This window comes from Sus scrofa, chromosome 4 (assembly GCF_000003025.6).
Source record: "Sus scrofa isolate TJ Tabasco breed Duroc chromosome 4, Sscrofa11.1, whole genome shotgun sequence".
Taxonomy (NCBI): Eukaryota; Metazoa; Chordata; class Mammalia; order Artiodactyla; family Suidae; genus Sus; species Sus scrofa.
In genome coordinates this window covers 119,367,841-119,393,098 of record NC_010446.5, presented here as the reverse complement: position 1 = coordinate 119,393,098, position 25,258 = coordinate 119,367,841, and the positions used below count along the sequence as shown (strand labels likewise).

The 25,258-nt window shown below is 40.8% G+C and overlaps 2 long non-coding RNA genes across 4 annotated transcripts in view; one reads left to right on the top strand and one right to left on the bottom strand.

The window, feature by feature from the left end:
• LOC102158069 overlaps window positions 1–25,258 on the top strand; it is a 521,984-nt gene that overhangs the window by 392,332 nt on the left and 104,394 nt on the right. The gene's annotated exons all lie outside the window — the stretch shown is intronic.
• Window positions 1–25,258, bottom strand: part of LOC110260439 — a 71,146-nt gene that overhangs the window by 18,788 nt on the left and 27,100 nt on the right. Inside the window, exon 4 of one of the 2 annotated variants that reach the window (XR_002343740.1) lies at window positions 7,335–8,989. The exons of the other annotated variant lie outside the window; for it this stretch is intronic. This is a non-coding gene — a long non-coding RNA (uncharacterized LOC110260439). Of the gene's footprint in view, window positions 1–7,334; window positions 8,990–25,258 lie in introns of those variants that run through there. 2 annotated transcript variants of the gene reach the window in all.

Below are 25,258 nucleotides of genomic sequence, written 5' to 3'. Positions count from 1 at the left end.
CTCAGATGCTCTCCAGAGTGTCCAATTTAGCAATTGAAAAGCATGTTCAACTAATTATATGTAGATAGAGATATACAGATAAGGGTATATACATATACACACACATTTAACTTCAGGATTATATCACAATTTTTATCAGTAATTCTTTGGAGTAAATTTGGGCTCCTTGAAATTTTATAATCAATGAATCGGTCAAGAAAATTTTGGTAAAATACTTTACCTAGGCTCCCTTTTGAGGGTGTATTTATTCACGTATTTAACAAATATTTATTACACCAAGCTGGGAAACAGCGATACAGAGTTAAATACAACATGGGCACCTTCCCAAGAATTCATACTCTATAGGGAAGATGGGGCACATACTTTCAAAGCGATGTCATAAGTCTAATAATGAAAGAAACCTATTCAAGGTCTTTGTGGCATAAAGGGAGAAATTCTTTCCTTTTCTAAAGGGCAACAGAAAGTTTAGTGGTAAAATGAGCCTCCTGAATGAGGAGTTGAAATGTAAGAGAGAATCAGATGAATTGAAGGTTTGCAGAGAAAGAACCATTCCAGGGAGAGATAAAAGGAAGAGCCAAGAAAAACATGTCATGGTCCATTTCATCAGAAGCTGCTGGATGCATCGCTAGAAAGGGCCAAGCATCTGAGTAAAGCATAAGGGTTTGAGGAGCTCTAACCACACACCTCTTAAAATCTCCCCTCTTTCCGTACCTCTCTCTCCCTCACTCCCTCATGCTAGCCTTCTACTCCATTGTATTTCCTCTACTCAGTTCTCTACCACCTCAGCTGGCATCTTCTCTGCCTGTAAATTACATCTGCTTGTCGGCAAATGTTGATCGCACACACACCTGGGCATTGCAATGCATGACCTACGTCCTCTCCAGGTTTAGAGAAATCAAAATTGGTCTGCAATAAATCATCTCTCTGAAAATCTCAGTAATAGTGCCAACTTCAATTCCGATTCCATATCTCTTGACTGTCTGAGTCTATCCACAGCATACCACGAAAGCAGAGAGAAGGTAGGAAATACTCTGTTCTTCCTGAAGGATGGGCTTTTTGTTCTTGCCTATCATTAATATGAAGCTCAAATGCTTTTTGGTGTCCTTACAAGTTGGTGACAACCTCGAAAGCCTGTAGGGGCCAGGAAAGTAAGATATATAAAGAGGTATAAGAAAAGCAAGGACACTAGCCTTATAAGGATTGACAACTGTCATTGAATTTCAGTGTGGGGAAAAGAGTAGGGGTGAGGAATCCAGAAAACTAGTGAGTACACACCACTATGAAACTGAAACTTTCTGTTAGCTTCAGCCAGTTGTCGCCAAATGGGAGATAGGAACTTCGTGCTTACACGTATTTGTGTGTGTGTGTGTGTGTGTGTGTGTGTGTGTGTGTGTGTGTGTTTAAGAAGATTCAGGAGTTCCCTCATGGCTCAGTGGGTTAAGGATCTGGCATTGTTACTGCCACGGCTCTGGTTACAGCTGTGATGTGGGTTCCATCCTTGTCCCAGAAATTTCCACGTAGCAGCCAATTAAAAAAAAAAAAAAGGAAGACTCAGATTTTGTGGTTCAAATTAAGTGTATCTGAGGCCAACATCAGCCATCAGGCTGCTAATTTAGAACCTCTGTCTTATCACTACATTTACTAAACGCTCAGTTCTAACTAGAGGAATCCCTGCTTTACTTGTTAATTCTGTTTTTCCAATAATTGATCAAATCTTCTGGGGTAGGAGCTGGTTTTAGAGGTCTTTTTATGCTCAGAGCATATGCTCAGAGCTCAATAGATGATTATTGTGGAATTCAGTTTGCACATGGATCCTTTTTTAAGGCAACAATTCTCTGATACATCACCACCTCAGTCTTGCCTGATTGGTTGTATTTTGTAGCTTGGAAAGGGATGTTTTTACAGGAACAGCAAAAACACAGTTTCTTCTGCTTATTAGTAAATTTCTTAGGCTTCCTCTCCCCCATCAAATTTTGACACAGTTAGTTTCGTTTAATAACACATTAAGATCTTTTCGGTTCAACTTCTATTTGTCCTTTGCAGATGATCAACCTTAGCCCATATTTTCTCTGAATTCCCCTTATTCATGTACAAAATGCAGTTGATAATAGTATCTACCTCACAGAGTTGTTTGTGAAGAGCTTATGTGATATTAATCAGGGAAAAAAAATGCTTGACACAATGCCTACAATTAGAGTCTAAGTGAGGTTGTTTTTATGAGCAATTGGATGGATTATAACCTACGAAAGGAAGGTCTGTTTGGAAAGAAATGGCATTAGGTGAATTAATAAATCCCTCTTCTCCATCGGAGGCACTCAGACCTGGGATTCATTCCCTTTGAATGCCTGGATTCAAGTGATATTTTAATACCTCAAACCTCTGCTGAAAGTACAACAAAGCCACACAACCACCCACCACAACAAAGCAGATCGTCGTTCTTGCAGGAGCCAAGGCCTTATCGTCTTTCGGTGTAGACAAAGCATCCTTCTTCATGTTGTAATTGTGCTTAGAACCCTGGCATTGCCAATTTTCCACTTCAGCCAAAAAGAAATACAGCGCAGAGCTCAATGAAATCTCAGAATGACACTTCCTCAGCCAGCCCTCTGACTACGTTCGGTGGCATTCCAAGATGACAGCATGGTCTCTTTTGGAGAAAGAAAGATGAGAGAGTTCTGTCTTCTTGGCTTCAAGTATGTCTTCACAGCCACCACACCTTTTCATATAATTCTTTTTAGAATATACTGTCAGAATGAAGCCAACAGAGAAAAGTTCCAACGAGTGGAATTGCCATAGCAACACCTTACCTTTCTCATCAAGTTGGGTCTTGTGTGGATCTTCCCGTTAAAGCTTGTTTTTCAGCTTGGTGAAAGCCACGGCTGTAATCTTCACTGTGAAAATCTCTTCGGCCCATCCAGAAGTTAAAAATAGAAGAGAATAATTTGAATTATTTCTCGAAACCTCCATCTGGAATTGCAGCTCCTCCACAAATGGAATTAACTCTCGGAGAACACTGGCACTTGGGACCACTTCAGTTCCCCCTATGGTTTCAAATTGGATTTGGTACTTGTCATTACGACTTATTATTTGTTGAGTGCTGACCAAGTACTCAGTTCCTCAATTCTGAGCAAAGCAAAGAGTACGGTACTCATCTCCTTCAAGGGGACAAGACACAGAAGCATGACATTGAACGAGAATCTGGACAAAGGCTGTGTGTGTGTGATTTAGTTGTTTTTGATAGCTAGTAAATTAGGCTGTGTTAGGTCTTCGCTAACGAGTAAAGCTTTATTTTTAAAAAGCTTTGCATGTTGAAAGTTTGCTTAGTAGTAAATTAAAAATCTTTAAAAATTAAATACGGAGTTGCCGTCGTGGCTCAGCATTTAACAAATCTGACTAGCATCCATGGGGACACAGGTTCGATCTCTGGCCTTGTTCAGTGGATTGGGGATCTGGCGTTGCCATGAGCTGTGGTGTAGGTCGCAGACATGGCTCAGATCCGGCGTAGCTGTGGCTGTGATGTAGGCCGGCAGCTGTAGCTCAAATTTGACACCTAGCCTGGGAACCTCCATATGCTGCAGGTGCAGCCCTAAAAAGCCAAAATAGATAAATGAATACATAATAAAAAATAAATAAATTCTAAGAACAGTAACAATATATATTAAATGGTTTTAAAAAACATTCCACAGTTGCACACTAGTCTTTGTTTGGAAGCCTCCTTTTTCACTTCAAATTCCTGATGAAAAGTAGAACTTCTGAAAACAGAAGGAATATGAATATTAGGGATACTTTTCCCAACTTTATCTCTAAGTAATTACCTTAAAAATCAGATGTATTCTTTCAATTTAAGTGAATCACGTATTTTTCACTTATCCCATTAAGTTGCTTGTTGTGCAAACATTTTACATGTTGTTAAAGTTATGCATGGTAATTAGTCACAAAAAACCATAAACCTATAACTAAATAATGCTGAAAATATGTTTTGCCATCTTCCTAGCAATAGGATGTTATAAATTCATTGTCATTATCCAGCAGCATAAACTGGAACTTCAAATATTAATACAAGGACTAATGAAATACTTTATGATCATAGAATTGTAGTGTAGAATTTACAGAATTAATTTAAAAATGAGCCTGCAGATATGCAACATGACATTGGTTGGCATAGTTTTTAAAGTAAAAAGATTGAAAAACTACCTATCAATTAGTACATTAAAATATGTGTATAATTAAAGTTGACCGTTTTCAAAAACAGATATCTGTAGAATTCATTTATGGTTAGCAAGACTTTGGAGTAAGGGCTTTGGTTTTTTTTTTCATGCAAGTAAGCAGAACAATTATTAAATTTTAAATGTTCTTTCTCTGGCACTGAAAGAGACAAGAGTCATGCAACTGACATATTTTCACAGCCCTTGGTGATGATGCATGCAATTTTAATCATAGATATTAATTCTCTTCTTCAAGCCACTAGCCTACCCCTGTAACTACTCTATTACTTCACCCTGGTATTTATTTCACTGCCACAAGCAGTGATGCCCGGAAATTAAAAACTATAGATATTCATTATTTCCTGCTTTTGCCTCAGTGCATAAAATTTTCACCTGGACGTTGTTAAAAGGTAAAAATTTCATCACAGGCTTACCATCATGTAACCTCGACCTTGTGATGATTAAATGTTATGAGCGTTTGGGCATAAAGATATCAACCAGCAAGGACAAGCTACAGTAACTGGTGACAGGGAAGATGGCTGTGTAACTGTGACAGCTGTGAAATAACCTATGATCTTAAGGAAAAGTCAGCATTATACCCTATAACCCTAACTATCACTTTGAAAGCTAAGGTTCTGCAATGAAAAGACGAGAAATTCAATTGTTTTCCAATGACATATTGGGTGACAGTATTTTTGTCAGCAATTACTTTGTCACAAAATCGTTTCTCCTTTTTTTTCCCCCCTGTGGAGTTAGTGATGGAGATGCTGGATTTTCCCAAAATAACCTTTAATTATAGTTTTTGATCTTGACATTCTTGAAAAATGCCCTACTGGCTAGTCTTCTCTAAGTACCATCTGTAAGTTTTGATCATAAACTAACTAGTCCTAGAATCTGCCTGGCAAAAAGCATTACGAGTCATTTTGGAAAAAGTCAGGCAGAGTCAATTTTCACAGTCTTGAAACTTGAAATGATTTCTTCTAGCTTTCAGAAGAAAAAAAATTTTTTTTTCTGGCATGGAATTCTGTGTTAAAAATTTCAAACAAAAATAGAGGAGAGAGCTAGAATATAGCAAAAACAACAAAAAAAGATACAGGAGAAATTTGAATATACTAGAAACGGCATTTGTCAAGAAAATAAGACTTTTCAATTTTATTTTCACCTTGAGACCTAATTATTTATACCTAAAATATGATGATTTCATATTTCTGAAGCTCACATCTAAGAATGGAAGGAAAGTAGAGAAAATATATAATATTATGTCAGTTAGGATGAAGGAAGTTCTGCATAGCATCTTCACACAACCATTGGCCTTAATAAACAGCTAAAAGTTGGCCTCAACTAAGGGAAAAATAAAGGAAGGGTAGAGAACCCTCTCTGTGCTCCTCTTAAACAGGTCAGTGCCAGCTGATACTGACCATTGTATGGTGTTGTTAGAAATAACAGCACTGCACCTTCACCTGAACAGTGAAACACCTAACTCCTTAATCTCGGTGGCTAATTTGGATCTTTACCAAAAAGTACATCTTACAAAGATGTGGTGGTGTCTGTCCTAAGTGGTATTTTATTTATTCATCTGTTTGTTCATCTATGTATTTATTTATTTTTGGCCACACCCATGGCATGCAGAAGTTCCTGGGCCAGGAATTGAACTCAAACCACAGCAGTGACAACCCCAAGTCCTTAACCGCTAGGCCACCAGGAAACTCCCATAAGTGGTGTTTATAGGTATAGTGTTGCTTGTGGTTAATTGCTTCATTTGCCTTTATTGTTCATTCTGTTATCTAGATTTTTTGATATATAGAGTCTGACACAAAGTATTCTTTAAATAGCCAATCTTTCCCTCTGTGTTGATATTTTATAAAAACACATCTCCTGAAGAATCCCAAAGTTTTAGATGTGTGTATCCATAGAACAATCCATGTTTATACCTCCAAAGGGGCAAGAGTCTCGGCGGAGGATTTACCTGTCGTGTCCTGGAGTCATCAAATTAGCATAGTCTCGATAACTGTCCAGACTCGTATTTGCCAGAACATTGATGTCAATGTTGATTTTAAGTAAAGAAAGCTGTTTTAGGAGAAGTCGTTTATAGGTTACATTATCTTCTGTTCTCAGTTTCTTTCCTTCTTTTTTTTTTTTTTTTTTTTTTTTTTCTTTGTCTTTTTAGGGCCACACCCGTGGCACATGGAGGTTCCCAGGCTAGGGGTCCAATCAGAGCTATACCGCCAGCCTACACCACAGCCACAGCAACGTGGGATCCGAGCCCCGTCTGCAACCTCCACCACAGCTCACGGCAATGCCAGATCCTTAACCCAGTGAGCAAGGCCAGGGATTAAACCTGTGTCCCCATGGTTGCTAGTCAGATTCATTTCCAACGATGGCAACTCCTCTGATTTCAGTTTCGCAATGAATCCAATATATCTTTCCCGAAATGGACAGAGTGCTGTGATTATGGCTCCTTTTTCTAATGTGACTTTTTATTTCTGGTACGTTGTTTGCTAATTGAATGATATGGGAATATATATCTTTTTAAATTCATACTTATGCTCATTTTTTATATTTTGTTTTGTATTAACATATATCAGTGTAAAAAGTTTTGCTTAAAATTTAAATAATACTATGCTACACTAATGCTAATAATTATTGTGTGGGTGAGTGGTGGTCATTTGAGCGCCTCCATGTTTTTCATCGTCATCATCTTTATCATCACAAGTATTGTTTATTGAATTTTCTCTCGGAATGTATTCTCCATATACTATGTATTTTAAATCACAGAAGTTCCCTTGCAGCCCAGCAGGTTAAGGATCTGACATTGTCACTGCAGCGGCTCGGCTTGCTGCTGTGGGGCAGGTCCCATCTCTGGTCTGGGAATTTCCACATGCCACAGGCATGACAAAAAAATAAAAAAATCAATAAATAAAATAGGACTTCCTGTTGTGGCTCAGCAGTAACAAAACCGACTAATATCCATGAGGTTGTAGGTTTGATTCCTGGCCTCACTCCATGGGTTAAGGATCCAGTGTTGCCTGCCATGAGCTGGGGTGTAGATGCGGCTTGGACCCTGTGTGGCTGTGGCTGTGGCATAGGCTGCCAGCTGCAGCTCTGATTCAGCCCCCAGCCTGGGAACTTCCATATGCCACAGGTGTAGTCCTAAAAATAAATAAATAAATACATAAGCAAATAAATAAAATCACAAAAATAGAAATTTCAAAAAGATTATAACTGGCAAGAAGGAGAGTCTAGATTCAAATCTGGGTTTGTACTGTAAGATAGCCCCTAATAATTGTACATAATGTTTTAAAATTTAATACATTCCCCAATCTTCCTAAATAGCCTGTTTTCAAAATGGAACACATAACCTGTGTATTGTGTACCTGGTGTACCTGATATCTCCTGGCTTGTCTGTTTGCACTCAGAATCTCTGGATATAGTCTAGTTCTCAGACCATCTTCTCTCACAAAAAAATTTAAAAAACAGACACATTTTACTAATGATTACAGGTGCAGAAGGAGCTTATTCCACACAATGACGTAGTTTATCTGCTCTAGCCCCTTTTCCTCTTCTTACCTCTTTCCTATGACAACGAAAGTGTTTCCTCCTTATCTCTGGATAAGTGATACTCTACCCATGAGGGAATCTCTTTGGGGACTGAACTTTGGCAGCTGTCCCCAAGTCCCGAGCGGACTTATAAAACAGTTACTTCAGAACAAATTCAGTGTTCTTCCTGGAAGAAATTATGCTGCACATAATTTCCTCTGCCTCTCATGTGTAATTCACTTGGAATTATTCAAAAAGTAATAGCATTTTCGTTTCTGAAACTATGTATAGAACATTTTCCTCAAAAACCATGTATTTTTAAGCCATGGTTGCTAAGAAGTTTTGTCCACATATTCTATCAAAGACTCGCCATGTGCACAGCTTTCCCATTGTGGGTTGGTGAGGAAAGCAGGATGATCACAGCATCAAAGAGGCAGGGTTCCTCCAGGGTCAGCTGAGCACTGACAGTGGCCACTGGCTGAAGGACTCCAGACTGTATCACACGGTTGCAAGAGAATAAGAAAGAAGTTGAGTTTCCAGGTGGTCTAGCAGTTAAGGATTCGGTGTTGTCACTCTTGTGGCTGAGATTCCATCGCTGGCCTGGGAACTTATGGATGCTGCAGGCATGGCCAAAACAAAAAAATATCAGACGAAAAAAGAGGAAGAAGTTGATCATTCCCCATTTTTACCCCTTCAGTTTTGGGGTAGAAGTATGATGAAAAACTTGAGAAGCAATCTTTTCAAATGATTCCACAGTCTCAAGAGTAAGGTGTCCAGAGGGCCTGGGGTAAGACTAAGGAGTATGACAGGAGGAAAAAAAAAACCTTGAAATTTGAGTCCATGTCTGGTTGGCTTTGAAGCTCTTCTCGATTAATACATCAGGAAATAGACAGGGAAAGGGAAAATGGCCCAATTAGTATAGGATTAATTCCAATTTAAGCTGGAGGGGAAAGAGAAGAAAGCTGAAAGCATCTCATTTCTCAAAAAGGCCTTGAATAGTCCTGTCACATATCCTCACTTTTGGCCAGACAGGGAATTGAAGACGTCTTTCGTTTTCCACTGTTGTGAATGTCTTAAGGTTGCCTAACCAGAGGGTCAAAGAACATAACAAAATCATACCTGTGAGCAGAGTCTGAAAAGTTTGCCTTGGGTTTGGGAAAGCAGCACGGTCTTGTCATGGAAAACTCATTATGATTAGAGTTAAACGTTGCTCATGTCACCGTATCAGAGACGAGACACTCAATAAAAACCTATACATTGCAAAACAGAGAAGCATATCTCATTTTGCTTCTGTGGTTTCAATCATCGTAGAGAAATGCTTTGGATTATTTCTGCCAGTTTTCCTGTGACTCCCATTCGCTGTAATTGCCCAGTAATTACTTTTTTTCCTTACGTATTAATTCTCCCGCTTCTCTGCTGGTTTCACCTTCTCTACCTACAAATATCATCTGGAGACTTTGTCTTCAGTCACCCTACTCTATCAAGCTACTTTTCTGCCTCCTCATTCTGGTCGCTCTCCTTCTTATCACTTCACTGGTCAAAAAAATATTCACTCTTTCCACTTCTTCAGAACTCCTTCATCCATTTGCAACCTTGTGACTATGTAGTGAAGGCTTTCTTTCCTCTTTTGAAGGGTAGGTAGCACTACTTGCTATTCACCGGGTCCACTGGCTTTTAAGAACAAAGCAGCTTTATCAAGATAATTTATAAGCGTTAAAACTCTCCAATTGCAAGTATACAGTTTGATGCATTTAAAGAAATGTATACAGTTGCATAATCCCAACCACAATCACAAACATGGAACTGTTCTCGGCATCTCAGAAAGTTGCCTTGTGCTTCTCTGCATGAGCAATTCATTTTTTTTATTTCTAAGTATCAAAATTCTTAAGGCTACTTTGAACAAGGGGTAAGGGTAACCCTTAAAATTGAATAGTCCGCAAGATTCACCTGGCATGCTTAGTAAAATTGCAGCGCCCTGAACCTCATTCCCAGAAATTCTGATGCATTACAAACTTTCAGAAGTGAGAATCTGATCAGGCACATCACTGATTAAAAGGCTGCAGCGTTTCTCTACCGCCTGTAGAAAATCTACGAATTCTATAGCGTGGCCTAAAAAATGGGTGCTGCTTTTATTCTGAGTTTCATCACTCTGAGTTTTCTATCTCCCCTACTCCTAACTAAGCTCCTGAATCATCAGTCTATTTCATATATCCTCAGCTTTGTTAGTTATTCCCTCTACCCAGAATGTTCTTCCCCACTCCATAAGCCCAAAATGTACTCCGGCATTTCCCAGCCCTCTGCAGTGCATCATTTTAATCTGTGGGGTGCCAGGATGTAGCCATCTACCCACCTCCGGGACCACCAGCCAGAGACAGAATGGATCACATGCTACTTAGAGCCACCATTGTTTATTATCAATACTTTATTTCCTCTTATTTCACAAAAAAACAATCTGAAGTAGAATTTTAGGTTCAGTTCCCTTCTCTTAGCTCTTTAAACCAACCAGATTCATGAACTACCTTGAAGTCTTTCCTGCTAAACGCTTCTTCAGAGCAAATTCGATGGATTCTTCAGCTCTTATTTTATTTTATTTTATTTTATTTTATTTTATTTTATTTTATTTTATTTTTGGCCACAGCATGCAGTAGGCCAATGTGGGAATCTCAGTTCCCAGACCAGAGATGGAACCCAGGCCACAGCAGGTAAAAGCACTGTATCGTAGCCACTGGACTACTAGGGAACTCCCTCAGGTCTCATTTTAAATGTCACTTCTTTTGTGAGACCTTTCCTGACCCTCTAATCTAAATGAGTCACACGGTGGGGGTTGCCATTGCTGGGCAGTGTAAATATTTTAAATTAGTTAAAATAGCTTAATCAGTGGGACAGCTGCATGAGGTCGGCCTGATTATTATCCCCATCTTACAGATGAGCAGTGTAAAGTTCCCAGGGTCACTGCACAGCTGTTACGTGGCTGTGACAGGAGGTAGATCTAAGCAGTGTCACTCTGACTATTAGAATTGTCCTCTGTGTGGTTTGGTTCTCAGTCACCATTTTAGTAAAAACAAATGTATGCACATACATTCATTTCCCTCCACTTTCGTATCTATGACAGTCATGACCAGATTTTCATTAAAAAAAAAAAAAAAATGTCAGTTTGATAGAGTTCCCGTCGTGGCGCAGTGGTTAACGAATCTGACTAGGAACCATGAGGTTGCGGGTTTGATCCCTGCCCTTGCTCAGTGGGTTAAGGATCCGGCATTGCCGTGAGCTGTGGTGTAGGTTGCAGACATGGCTCGGATCCCTCTTTCTGTGGCTGTGGCGTAGGCCGGTGGCTACAGCTCCAATTAGACCCCTAGCCTGGGAACTTCCATATGCCGCGGGAGTGGCCCAAGAAATGGCAAAAAGACAAAAAAAAAACAAAAAACATCAGTTTGATTAGGACCCATTGGTTTATGGGTGGCTGGGTCACTTTGCTGTACAGTAGAAAATTGACAGAATACCGTAAACCAACTATAATGGAAAAAATAAAAATTATTTTAAAAAAAGAGAATTAAAAAAAGGAGTTCCCACCATGGCTCAGCAGTAACAAACTCGACTATTATCCATGAGGATGCAGGTTCAATCCCTGGCCTCAATCAGTGGATTAAGGATTCCATGTTGCCGTGAGCTGTGGTGTAGACTGGCGGCTACAGCTCTGATTGGACCCCTAGCCTGGGAACCTCCATATGCCGCAGGTGCGGCCCTAAAAAGACAAAAATACAAAAAAAGGGGGTGGGGGCTTTAAAAATGTAATGATATTAATGTCACTGTAAGCCAAACTAAAATAATCATCGCTAGAATATTTACCTGATAACTTAGGACTGTACTAGATTCAGACACTTGAAGCATTTTCACTGTATAAAACCAGTATATCCATTTTGTTTAAATAACTACAATAGTTATCTAATTCTTTAAAGAAAATCCTTAACAATTCATTAATTTAATTTTGTTAATTTAATTTCACTGACTGTAGAACAGAGCTTGAGCAATAATTAGATAAAGCTGTACAAAACGGCATTTTGGCCTTCTCTATTAAAAAAAAAAATTAGTTCCAAATCCAATAATGCCTCCAGCCTATTTGAATTCTATGTTGTCTCAATGAATATATAATCCATTCAATGTACAAAATATGTTTCTAGAGAAAACAGTAACTTTTATTTGCCTGATGTGGCAACTGCCTGAATTATCTGAGACCTTGAGATAGGCCAGATGACTTGGCACCTTTTAGAAGACACCAAAAGATAGTTGATTGACTGTCAATAAATGTTAAAAAAAAAAATATGTTAATGCACTTTATTTTTTAATAGTAGCTCCCACCCTTTTCCCCCCTTCATTTGGCCATGGAGGGAACTGTAATAACTCTGTGAAAATGAAAGTCTTACCAATGGTGAGAAGTCCTATCTTTACTATCCATCAGGGACTAGTTTTTATATTGCTTCGATAACTCTAAACCTTTAAACTGCTCTTTCTAGGGCAAATTCTGCCCTCCTAAACTTAATTGGGCAGAATCCTATGTTGACTCAGAGGGAATAAAATGCTCTCAGAGTAAACCGCTCACCCATTAATTTTTCCAAGGCATCAAGGTATCATTTAGTACCTGGAAGGAGGTAATTTACCACATGGTACTCGGTAGGAGCTACTGACGGAGCGGTTTATTCCTAGGGAGAATGCAACTCACCCTGGGTCACTATAGAAACAGCCTCCTATTATAATCAGGATTATTATCCTCCGTTTACTCCCTTTTTCTGCTTGAGTCTCTCAGTAACAGCTGGGGGCCTCATTTATAAACAACCTGTGCTCTAAAATGCCCATGATGCTCACAGTATGAAAACATAGAAACACGGTCTATCCTTGGGCATGTTATTATTTTATTATTATTTTATACGTATTCAGGGCATTTTCTCTAGGGAGCGGAAGGCATTTCACAAACTTTAAATAACCAGTGGCTATAAATGGATGCCACTGTATGTAAGTTACAGTTACTTTAGTAATAAAAACAATATAAGGGTGAAGAATTGGTATCGTTTATTTATAGTTTTAACACAGGAGAAGGAAAAGACATTTCAGCATTTCAGTAATCATAGGAAATATTAGTGTGAATCTCTTTTCCTCATTTTATTTTTTATTATGAAATTAACTGCAAGTTCAAGACGTATTGCTTTGAGTACAACAGTCTGTTTGGAATGACTACTTAATAAATGTTATTGAAGGGTCCCCGGAATTATATTTTAATTGTATATAATTGTGTCAAGTGCGTTTAACCTAGATTCTACAGCCTAGTTATTTCTAGGTTTCCAGGCTTAAGAAAACAAGCTTTTCTTGGCTATTATGCTAGATTTGCTAGAAGCCTTGTCTTACTAGTAGAAACCCATACCCACCCATTGTACCCATAGATAGCTTCAAAATTCATAAGGGGCTTTCATTCCTCGGGTTGCATCTTTCCTTAATGCCTTGCCCGTGGTGAATTTTCCATTTCCACTAACCTTGGTTCTTAGCCTGCGTGAATTATTTTCATCCAGCTTAGGCTTCACCCATCACTGCAGACGGCTCCCAAGTTTTCATTCCCTCCCTCCCATCTCTCAGCAGTATAACCAAAGAACACTCCTGATCTTACAAAAGTCTGGACATGCTCAATATAAATTGAAATGGCAGCACAGCAAAGTTCTGGAGGAGTTTAAAATCCAAATCAGCTGTAAGGGTCCCTCCAATGTAAATTTCTGGCCAAGCACGCCCCTCCCCCCCCCAACCCTAGTTATCAGGTGCTCAAGTACTGTTATTTTCGCAAGTAATTCTTTCCGTCAAAGGGCTTTTCTTATCTTCCCTTTTTAGCCAACTTGCATCCACCAAAATTTCTGTTTATTTCCGAAATAGAACAATTTAATTCTTACGGGTGTAAGTAAGCTCTCTTCGGCCCAAGGAAATATACTATTTTTCAGCCAATGTATACATTAAGGTACAAGTTTTTTCCCTTACCTCATCCCAATCTAAGAAAAATTCACATTTTGAACAGAATTCAGCTTTTTCTGTAGGAGGGTCCCAGGTGTCGTGGAGTGGTCGTGGTGTATGCCTTTCTGGCTGAGTATTAATATACCCCTTTCACTCTCAAAAGTCTTCCAGTTTTGATGATTGTGTTTTTCCCACCCACCTGGAAAATATTTTCTTATAATCTGCTAAAAGTTTTAAAACTCATATATATTTTACACATACGTGTGTATGGGGTAAGAAATTTAAGTGATTCTATGGTGGAAAAGGTGCATAGCACCATAAATTTAGCCAGTCCTATAATGTAAAATGTTCCTTTGATTATATATTACTTGGTATTCCTTGCCTCTGAAACCCTTTACCCCCCACCCCAAGAGTTCTTCTTCCAAGTGATGTTTAGGTGTTTGCAGTATCTTCGGAGAGGTGAAGAGATCCCTGGATGGCATGTTTGCAGGCTTCTTTTAGTCCCACACAGGTGTCCCTCTCTACCCGTGCACTGCTCACCAGCCACCGTGTGTGTGTGTGTGTGTGTGTGTGTATATGTGTGTGTGTGTGTGTGTGTGTGTGTGTGTGATTGCTGCCTGGAGTAATCGAAAGCTGTGGCTTCTCTCAGTGGTGCTCACCCGCTGGCTTGGCCTAATCACAGCTCATCCCAGGAACTCTGTGGTCGGGCTGTGCCTAATTCAGCCCCTGCCTCAGTCGATTGCCCTGTGGTCTCCCTGCTCTGGAAAGCCCTCCAGATTCTCTCCTACTTCTGGGTTCCTTCTATACACAAAGGAAACCAGGGCACCTCAGATTCCTCAATGAGGAAACAAGTCAAGATTCCCATTCTCCCTCCCTTACCAAGTTATCACCCCCTTTTTGTCCCTTTTGGTTCTCTTCCTCTCAAGCCCCCCCCCCACACACACACACGTGCACTCTGGGACTTAGCAATCACACACCTGGCCACTCCCTTCTCCTGTCACCCTCTCCTTTTGCCATAGAATAGAAAGCCCCTGGTCTTGCTGTCCAAGGAAGCATTGGTATCTTCCATACATACCGAGAGAAACCTAGGCTTAAACTGTGATGAGTGGAAGAAAATTAAAGAAATTTGGAGGATACTCCCTCAGGGCAGTAGCCTTGCTTGGAAGAAAATGGACTTCTATTTATTTATTTATTTACTTAATGATTTTTGTTATTCTTTTTTCCATTATAGCTGGTTTATAGCGTTCTGTCAGTTTTCTGAAGTATAGCATGGTGACCCAGTGTACATCCTTTTTTCTCACATTATCACGGACTTCTTATATCATCTACTTTGAGTGAATTCCTTCTCTCCGCATTTCTACACTAGCAGTTCTAGTTTCTCCACCCTCTACCACACCCCCTCTCACCTCCATGTTCCCTGCAGGCAGATGGGCCTTTGGAAAAATAATAGTCTGTATATTGAAGTCAGGTTATTAATCAGATAATCCTAGTCTCAAATTCTTAGAGAGGAGCCGAATTTGCCATTCTAAATTATGTCTCTTTGGCATATTAATTATTTTGAGCTGGTTACTTTCTAGGAAACAGCATTCCCGGAGAAAACTCTGAAAATCAAGTGAGAGTTGCCCTTTTGTAGGAAATATTTACCTGTGTAAGGGAAATCTCCATTCTTGAGGATGTCTCCTTGGGGGTGGGGGGTGGGGGAGATGACAAAACGTCTAGACAGTCTTATCAGTGGAGAAGGCAAGAACTTAAATCTGCATCACAACCTTACCCTTGCTGACTGTGCTTGTCCTGGTAACCCCATAACTGACCCTCTCCCCTCACCATCCTCTTTTGTCTTAGCTAAGAATGATACTTAAGATAAGGGCTTCTGCCATTTGGGTGAGTTATTCGGGGTTTCTGGCTCTCTCCTGTGTAGGCATACATGCTGTTAAACTTTTGTTTGATTTTCTCCTGTTAATCTTTATCATGTCAATTTCATTCTTAGACCAGCCAGAAGAACTTAGAAGCATAGAGAAAAATTTCTTCCTCCCTGATATTCTCATCCATTTTTCTCCTAGACTTAAGGTAATAAAAGACCACAAGATCCTGGCCGGAATTGCCATCAAAATTTGGGAAACATTTGTGAGCAGACTGCCTTCTAGACCCGGCAACCACTCACAAAATTTTCCATCATTAAGAACAGTACCAGATCCTAAAACCACGGCAGTGATGACTTCTGGTTGCCCAGAGAAAGAGCGAAAACATTAATAATAAGTTGTGTTTTTTGCTAGGTCAACCATGATATGAAAGTGTCCTGATTGTATCTATAGTACTTATTCTTCTTTAACTATAGAATTATTATTGTTATTATTATAGAAATTCGTTGTGCAGTTTTATATCAAATCTTTACATAGCCACCACTATTTTTTTTTTTTGCTATAAAACTGTATTCAGAAAGCATTCTTCAGTTGATGAGAACAAATTCTCATACATCTTCTGATGCTTCTTATGACGCTCCCACAGGCAAGCGCCAAAAAAAAAAGAATGTCTGCTCCATGCAAAGTTTTCTGGCACATCCTGGCAGTGCAGGAAGTAGGATGGATGGGATCCTTCTGCAGCAGATGATGCACAATAACTATAAGCAAATGGTAGCATGTTTCAGAGGACACACATTCAGAAAATATTTGAAAGAAGCCGTAGGGAAAGGAGGGACTGCTAAACAAAGTTTTAGGATAAAACATCTAGAAGGCAAACCTGCCATACAGGATGGTAATAGACATGCAGGAAAACTGTAAGAAATTGGACCTTTTTGGTTTTTTAAAAATACAAGAAGAGGGAGTATAGAAGAGCAGTAACCTGGATGACAGATTCTGATGCCAGTTTGGTTGACTCTACCCATAAATGGAAAAAGAAAAAAAAAGAGATTGAGGCAAATAAATTATTAATTAAAGAAGATATGTTGTAGTATGTAGCATGTTGAAGGAAATGTTAAAATTCAGAAATCCACAAGAAGACCTTGTTGGGGCCCAGATCAGGCCACCTGAAAATGGAATTATTTTAAATTAAAGTTACTTAAGAAACAGCCAAAGCAAGAGGGACATGCTGACCCTCCTGAAGGCAGAAAATGAATCTCTCATATTAAAGGTGCATGCACTCCCTGAATCTGGAGGTAGAAGGATGCCCTTAGCACCAAGGATAGGGAATCGGGGCCCAGAAGCCTGAATGAACAAACCTTGTTACTATCGCTGAAGGCAAGTTCATGGCTGATGCACAGTAAGGCCAAACAGAAATGCTGGAGTCTGGAGCAGAGGAAGGGTTATTGCAAGGTTTCATTACTTAGCTTTACGAGGCTCAGCCCAAATTCTGTCTAAATTTTTCACTAATTGGACACCCCAAAATTTAAGTCTCTTTGTCCTGTCAGTGCCTCGCAAATTTATTGCTTCTTTTTCTTTAGACAAAGTATTATAAAATCTGCCTGCTTTGGCCACTCCTAAAGTCCCCTTTCTATGGGACCTCCATGCATATGCATTAAAATTTGTTTCTTTTTCTCCTGTTAATCTGTCTTGTGTTAGTTTTATTATTGGTCCAGCCACAGGAACTCAAGAAGGCTAGAAAGGGAAATTTTCCCCTCCCCAACAACCCTTTGCATGTATTCAGTTTCTTTCAAGTTTATTCCAAACCCTATAACCTTCATTAAATTAATGTTCTGTTTGTCTTTTGCTATCACGGTTCCTAATACAAGAATGAACCTACATTGGGTCCGTCAGCCGTGCATACTTATTTAATTAAAGTAGGAGAATATGAAATAAATTTTAAATTATAACCATGGAGGCTACCTAGTTAATTATTTATTTATTTTTGGTCTGTGGCTGCCCACTGCAGTCGAACGCAACTCCTTATTAATATGAATAAAACATACTGAAGCTGGTTATGCCTTTCTTTTATCATCCATTCATTCATTTATTCAAAACCACATGCCTTTCTCATTTAGAGAATATAGAAAATGGTACCTTTTCACTTGTAGTGTTCCTAAGGGCACCCCAATTGTGAGATTCAGACATGCAAAGGGAACTTTTTTTTTTTTCCCCTCAGAATCCAAGATTAAGCTCTATGTTGAATGTATCTTCATTCCTTCATCAGGTCAAATACCCACCCTAGGTCAGACCTCACACCAGGAGTGGCGGTATAATGACAAGCAAGGGGACATCAGAGGGCTTGGTCAGAGACAGGGATGACTTCTCAAATGTGGAGACAGCTAAGCTCACCAACTACAGAAAAGTATATTATTAAATAGTCAATTTCAAGCACATTATGGGGTAGTATTAGAAACATTTTGAAAGATGAAGCTGGGGCCATTCAAAGGGGGAGCATGATTTACATTCAGAGCTTAAAAGTTGACCCTTCGTTCATCTGATTCCAAAAGGCTCTTCAAAGTTTGGGGCAAGAAGGATAAATGATCAGAGGTGCACTGCCTGCAGGAAAGCAGTTTAATCAAGTGATGGGACGAAAGACCCGACGAAGGGGTGAGCGAGTCACGGGAGTGTGCGTAGAACAGTGTGATTCCTTCGGTGTGGAAAAGAATATGGAGATTTCGGAGCTCTCTGGTGGTGCAGTGGGTTCAGGACCTGGCACTGGCATTGCCACTGCAGCAGAGGGTCACTGCTCTGGTGCCGGTCTGATCCCTGGCCTGGGAACATGCTGCAGGTGTGGCCAAAAAATTAAAAAAGAAAAAAGAAAAAGGGATATGGAGATTTTTAAGGCCTTATGGACTTGATGGTGTTGGGGAGCAGAATTTGCCACCCCAAATTATGTCTTTGGCATATTAATTATTTTAAGCGGGTTATTTTCTAAGAAAAAGCAGACATCTGAGAAACTCTGAAAGCCAAGTAGGAGTGACACTTTTATAAGAAACCCTTTCATTATGGGAAATCTCCTCCTCTAAGGGTGTCTCCTTTGCTATACCTGGAAGAAAATGACCAAATCTCCAGAAACTCTTGTCAATGGAGAAGGCAAATGTGCGTAACAATCATAAGCGTATCATGCTTTTCCTGGTAACCTCTGATAACTACCTCTCCCCGCTCTCCACATCCTCTTTTGTCTTTGGGTGAGGATGGTGTTTAAAGTAAGGGCCTCTGCCATTTTGGCAAGTTACTCTGCTTTCCTGGGTCTCCAGTGCATGTTACCAAGTCCAAGCTCATACTGGTCGCTATGCGACAGGCCAGTAAATCAAGAGACAGGTTGTTGGGGCCAAGGAGTAGCAGACCGAGAAGATGGTAGACTGATGTTCCAAAGAACTGTTAGGGGACCATTGACTGAAACGGGGCACCTTGGCCAGGCATGATAATAGCCACTTGCATGAGTTGTCCCACAACAGGAGGCCCTTGCAAGGACCATGGTGCTGCCCCAAAGACTAACCGGGGAGATGGGGGAGGGGCCAGGAGGAGGGAGGAGACAACCACCCTCCCAGAATCCTTGGTGCTGGAACGTGTCTTGGCGGAGAGGTGCACATGCGTGTGTGTGCGCCACCAAGAGGGACCCTCAACCAGACCCAGCATAGGCCAAGTAAGATGATGGGCCAGAGACAACTGAGAAACTAACCCCATTCCCATAAAACCAAAGACCATGAGCCATGTGGCAAAGCAGTCCTCCTGGGTTCCCTCACCCCGCTGCTCTCCGCCTGGGTGCCCCTTCCCAATAAAGCGTCTTGCTTTGCAGCACGTGTGTCACCTTGGACAATTCACTTCTGAGTGTCAGATAAGAGCCCATTCTCCGGCCCTGGAAGGGTCCCCCTCTCCTTCCTGCAGCAGAACCATCTTGCTCAGGTTTGGATGTTAGTTTCCTTTATAGAACAAAGACAGAGGGGTGAGGAGGTAAGGTAAATAGGCAATAAGTTGTTGCAACAATTTCCTGCTTCTGGCCAGACTCTGGAGGGCATGTGTTAATTTCTTCTTTCCTGCAGCCATTCACAAGATATTTCTTATGAGCTAACAGATGTATTTTAATGCCTAGGAGTCAGGGAGATGGGCCATTAGGTACACTTTAAGCTATAGACAACATCCCTTTAGTAATTTGCTTTAGTGACTAAAAGCAGTAGAATATAAAGAGTAAAGTAAAAGAAACAGATCCAATATGCAATCAGATTTGTTCTTCACTATTACATGTATGCTTGTTATTAAACTTTCTTCCTTTTTTTTTTTTTTTCCATAGTGTGCAGCAGCTTAATATGGGATCTCAGTTGCTAGACCAGGAATTGAACCTGGGCTGCAGCAGTGAAAGTACCAAGTCCTAACCACTAGACAACCAAGGAACTCCCATAAGTGTCTGTTTGTTAGTCTCATGTCAGTTCAATTCTTAGACCAGCCAGAAGAACCTGAGAGGATAGAGGAGAATTTCTTCCTCTAAGATAATGGGAATGAAACAGGAGGGAAGAGGGTAGGGCACAACCTTTAAAAGAACGACATAGCCATTGAGAATAGGACATAAACTGGTTAGAACCGGTGAGGTCCAAGACGGCAGAATATTTGACTTCCTGGACCTTGAGCCTTGTTATACACTCACTGTAATGCATTAGTAGGCTAAGTGACACACTTACAGGTGCCATGACAATTCTGAGGCCAGCCATAGAAGGCTAAAAGGTAGAAATCCCTGCCCATTCCCTGAAATAGCTGGAATAATCCCCCTACTCATTAGCCTATGAAATTACCCGGCTCATAAAAACCAACCACCCCATATTTCAGGGCTGCTCTCAGGCCTTTGGAGACAGACTGCATCCTGTCTACAGAATGTGTATCTCCCCGGCCTCTCGCCTTCTGAAATGGCCTACACTCTGTCTATGGAGTTTGCATCTCTCTCAATGAATCTACTTCTTATCTACCACTTTGCCTCTCCTGAATTCCTTCTGAGCTGAGACATAAAGAAGCTGAACGTCAGTAAGCCCTGAGACCAAGTTGTGATTTTCATCAAAAGACAGTGGCTTCAAGGAGTTCCCGTCATGGCGCAGAGGTTAACGAATCCAACTAGGAACCATGAGGTTGCGGGTTTGATCCCTGGCCTTGCTCATAGGTTAAGGATCTGGTGTTGCCGTGAGCTGTGGTGTAAGTTGCAGAGGCGGCTCGGATCCCACGTTGCAGTGGCTCTGGTGTAGGCCGGCGGCTACAGCTCCAATTAGACCCCTAGCCTGGGAACTTCCACATGCCGTGGGAAGTGGCCCTAGAAAAGGCAAAAAGACAAAAAAAAAAAAAAAGACAAAAAAAAAAAAAAAAGACAAAAAAAAACCTCAACCAATCTGAGTTGTGTGGTTTCAGAAAGCCTTTTTTTTTTTTTTTTTTTTTTTTTTGGTCCCATGATGAATATTACCCAAGCCTATATGTTAAGCAGATTGGAACGTTGGTGAAGATAAAGAAATTGAGTGAATAAAAAAGAAGGATTGATGTGGTGATGCAGGCTCCACAAGGCAATGGGAGAAGTCTCAGACCAAGAGCATTGGTGGCAGAGTTTATCCAGGAGAGGAAGAATCCTTTTTACTGAGAAGGGAAAGACGATCTCAGGTGAAGAAACAGTGAAACACTTTAGATGCATATAATTTCTCACTGTTTCTACACAGGTCATGCTTTTCATGCCTCTATGCATTTACACAGAATGTTTCCTCTGCTTAGAATTTTCTGCCCTGTCTTTCCCACTTAGCTCATCAAATTCTTCACTGAACTCTATCCTGCTTCTGTCCTATGCAGGTTTTGTTTTTTTTTTTTTCCCACTACTTCAGTGCGCCCACATGCTTTTTAAGTACTGAAATTATAGACATTATTCGTTCACTCAATTACTCAAAAATATTTTAAAAGCATACTATCTAATAGGCACTGTTTTAGTCTGGGACATCACAAGAATTTATAGGATGGGCATAGTTTCTGCCTTCATATAAGCTTATATTCTGATGGGGAAGACACCCTGCAGACAAGGAAGTGGACAGATGAATTAAATATTTCCGCTTTACTAAGTGCTGTGAAGGAAACAAGCAAAGGGAAAAGAGGGAATATAAAAGCAGTCAGTGAGTGAGGAGGTTTCTACTTTAGATGGGAAGGAAGGTCAGGATGGGGAGAAGGCTGTCCTTAAGCTAAGCTCTAAAAGAAGAGAAATCAGTGCCACGTGAACAGTTTTGCGAGAGCACTGGATGAAGAAGGTACTCCAGGCAGAGAAAACAGCAGGTGCAAAGGTCCTGAGAAGGAATGTGCTTTGCCATGTGAAAGAAACTAATAGAGCTGAGAAACTCCACAGTGGCCTGAGAAGTGCTAATGCAGTGGTAATCCACATGTGTTTTTACCTTGACATCTAAATTTAAATGATTATTAAATTAAATATAAAATTCAGTTTTCAGTGTCACTACCCACGCGTCAAGTGCTCTAGTGCCAGGGGAGGCTCGTGGCTATTGTATTGGACAATGAAAAAACAAAATATTTCCATCATCTCAGAAAGTTCTCTTGGACGGCAGTGCATGGACTAGGGCATAGCAAGTAAAGAGGAGAAAAACAGAGGCTGTGGACACAGCAAAAAAGACACCGACAGACCGTGCAGGGGCTTGAACATGCGGTTATCATAGAACATGACCCTTCTGTGAGCCTTTTAATGGCAAGGGTAATCCCTGTTGTTTCAGACAAAGAAACATCAAAACTTTTTTTTTTTTTAAGGGCACCTGCAGCATATGGAAGTTCCCAGGCTAGGGGTTGAATTGAAGCTGCAGCTGCTGGTCTACACCAGAGCCACAGCCATGCTGGATTCTTAACCTCTTGAGTGAGGCCAGGGATCAAACCTACATCCTCAAGGATACTAGTGGGATTCGTTTCTGCTATGCCACAGGAACTCCCAAAACATTTTTGATAAATGAGCTAATAAATGAATGAGTGGAAATTGAGGTCATTATATCAAATTGGTTTAATCTCTTCCACTCATTGAAAGGGAATGGCTCAAACAGAAAAATGAGGAAAGGAAAAAAGAAAGCTAGGAGTTCCCTAGTGGCTCAGTGGGTTAAGGCTCTGGCATTGTCACTGCCATGGCTTTGAGTGCTGCTATGGTGCTGGTTTGATCTTCCTAGCCTGGAAACTTCCACATGCAGCAGGCTGGCAAAAAAAAAAAAAAAAAAAAAGAAAAAGAAAAAAGAAAAGAAAAAGAAAAGGAAGCTATTTAAAGGCGCTTATTTTGGATCTTAGCAAATTACAAGTTATCTGTTGAAAGTAATAGTTGCAATTTGACCACTGCCCCGGGCACTTCTATATCCTGTAGGTACTGCCATAGAAAGAAAAAAAAGTAAGCTTTTTCTACAGAAAGAATTTGTGGGCAGGGTGGATCCATTAGACAAGCTGAAGAGCATGGAGCTGTCAATAAATCAACATGTGGGACATCTAGTGTATGACATGCCATCATTGACAATAGAAGCCAATCCTGAAAAGGGAAGTGGAAGGGATATAAGGAAAATAAAAAAAAGTTTAAAGTCTGGCCTTTGAAATAACCAAAGATTTGGTAACATAATACATAGTGCCATTCATTACAAGGTCGTAAGACTGTGGTACATGGAAACTCGGAATTGAGAGCATGCAATCGGAGCCACACTAAATGGTGGTAGACGTAATTTTTTCCCCCTCTTTTCCTTCAGAATTTAGCTTAATCATGCTTTTACAGGGAAACGCTCCCCTTCCCTCTCTATTAAGGTCAATCCCTTTAATATTCAGAGTCACCGCAGAAAACATTTATCTTTCATAGCTTAGTTGTAATTTTAAGTGGCTTTGTTGCTACTTTGACAGGAAGGCTGATGGTATGGTCTTTGGAAGTGAACAAAGATGAACGTAAATAAGTTAAATTGAAGGAAATGGAGATTTGCAGGGAATGCTTGGGGTCGCATTTGAAGAAATGATGAGAACCTTGATGTGAAAAAAGATGATGCCAGGAAGTGAGCCGGACGGGAAAAACGTGTCGGGTGCTCCAGTCAAGAAGTCCATCAGCTAGAAATACCTTAATGAAGTCAGGATTACTGCGAAATGTACTCACGATGAGAGATTTGGGTTTTGGAAATCCTTTCAGGCACAGTGGACTAACAATGAGCACAGAAAGAGATAATTTGCAGTGGATGGTATTTGGAACATTGCTTGGAGATATATGGAAAGAGGCAGTCTAGTGGGCAGTTTTGTTTCTTTGAAAGGGTGAAGAAATGAGTGACCCCAAAGTTTCAATGCAGGCAGAGGTTATGTGGGGGAGAGTGGATCCAAAGTTAAGCAGAGTCCCAAGGCATGACTCAGCCTGTCATGGATTGAACTGCATTGGTAGCATGCTTTTCTTTTATTCTTTTTTCCTTTTTTTTTTTTTTTTGCTTTTGTTTTTTAGGGCCGCGCTCACAGCATATGGAGGTTCCCAGGCGAGGGGTCTTATTGGAGCTGTAGCCACTGGCCTACACCACAGCCACAGCAATGCAGGATCCAAGTGGCATCTGTGACCTACACCACAGCTCATGACAATGCCCGATACTTAACCCACTAAGTGAGACCAGGGATCGAACCCACAGCCTCATGGTTCCTGGTTGGATTCGTTTCCACTGCGCCACGACGGGAACTCCCTGCATTTGTAGCATGATTTAACGTTAGCAGTATAAATTTTAAATGCAGGTACGTGGAAATCCAGCATTCCGTCTGCTTCCTCATAGCTAGGAAATGGCCACGTTTGGGCTCAGACATCAATTCCATTTACCTCCTCTTACGTCACAAGGCTGACATTGGATGGATGGTCAGCTGAATGCAGGCCTGGTGGTGGACCACAGCCGATGCAGTAGCCACCGTAATGATAGTGGCTGCAATAGTTACTATCTATTGAATGTCCACGTTATGACAAGAACTGTATCAGGAACTTTTCATGAGCTGGTAGTCAATTGAGCTGAGCAGAAATATTTATTTCTCTGTCGTCTTCTGAGTATGTGATAGGATTGTAGTTTCCCACCTCGTTGAACTCAGTATGGCCATGGCTCTGTCATTAGCTAATGAGGATGGAAGCGACGTGTCCCATTTACTTGTCTGTGTACCGTTCTCTAGAGTGTTCCTTTCCCTCTGCCGCATGCTTGGCGATATTCCAGAAGCCAGCTCTTCCCATCGTGAGGACAGTAGTGACGTGGGCAGAACCCCCAGCCACTTCTTGATCAGCCGTGTACTGGACTAGGAGACAGATCTTTGTTAACCGGCTTCTTGTGAAAATCAAATGAGAGGAGGCATGTGCAGCACTTGGGAGAATTTAGATTGTGCTGTAGCAACAAACAACCCAAAATCTTATGGTAGGTGAAAACCGCAAAGGCCTTAAAGTCATAGGGAACACTTGAAAGACAGAAAATTGTTATTGGAGGCTAAAGGGGAGATTTTATTTTTACTTTTTAGGGCCGCACCCGAGGCATATGGAAGCTCCCAGGCTGGGGTCGAATCGGAACTTCAGTTGCCGGCCCTCCCACAGCCCCGGCAGTGCCACTTCCGAGCCTCCTCTGTGACCTACACCACAGCTCACAGCCATGACAGATCCCCAACCCACTG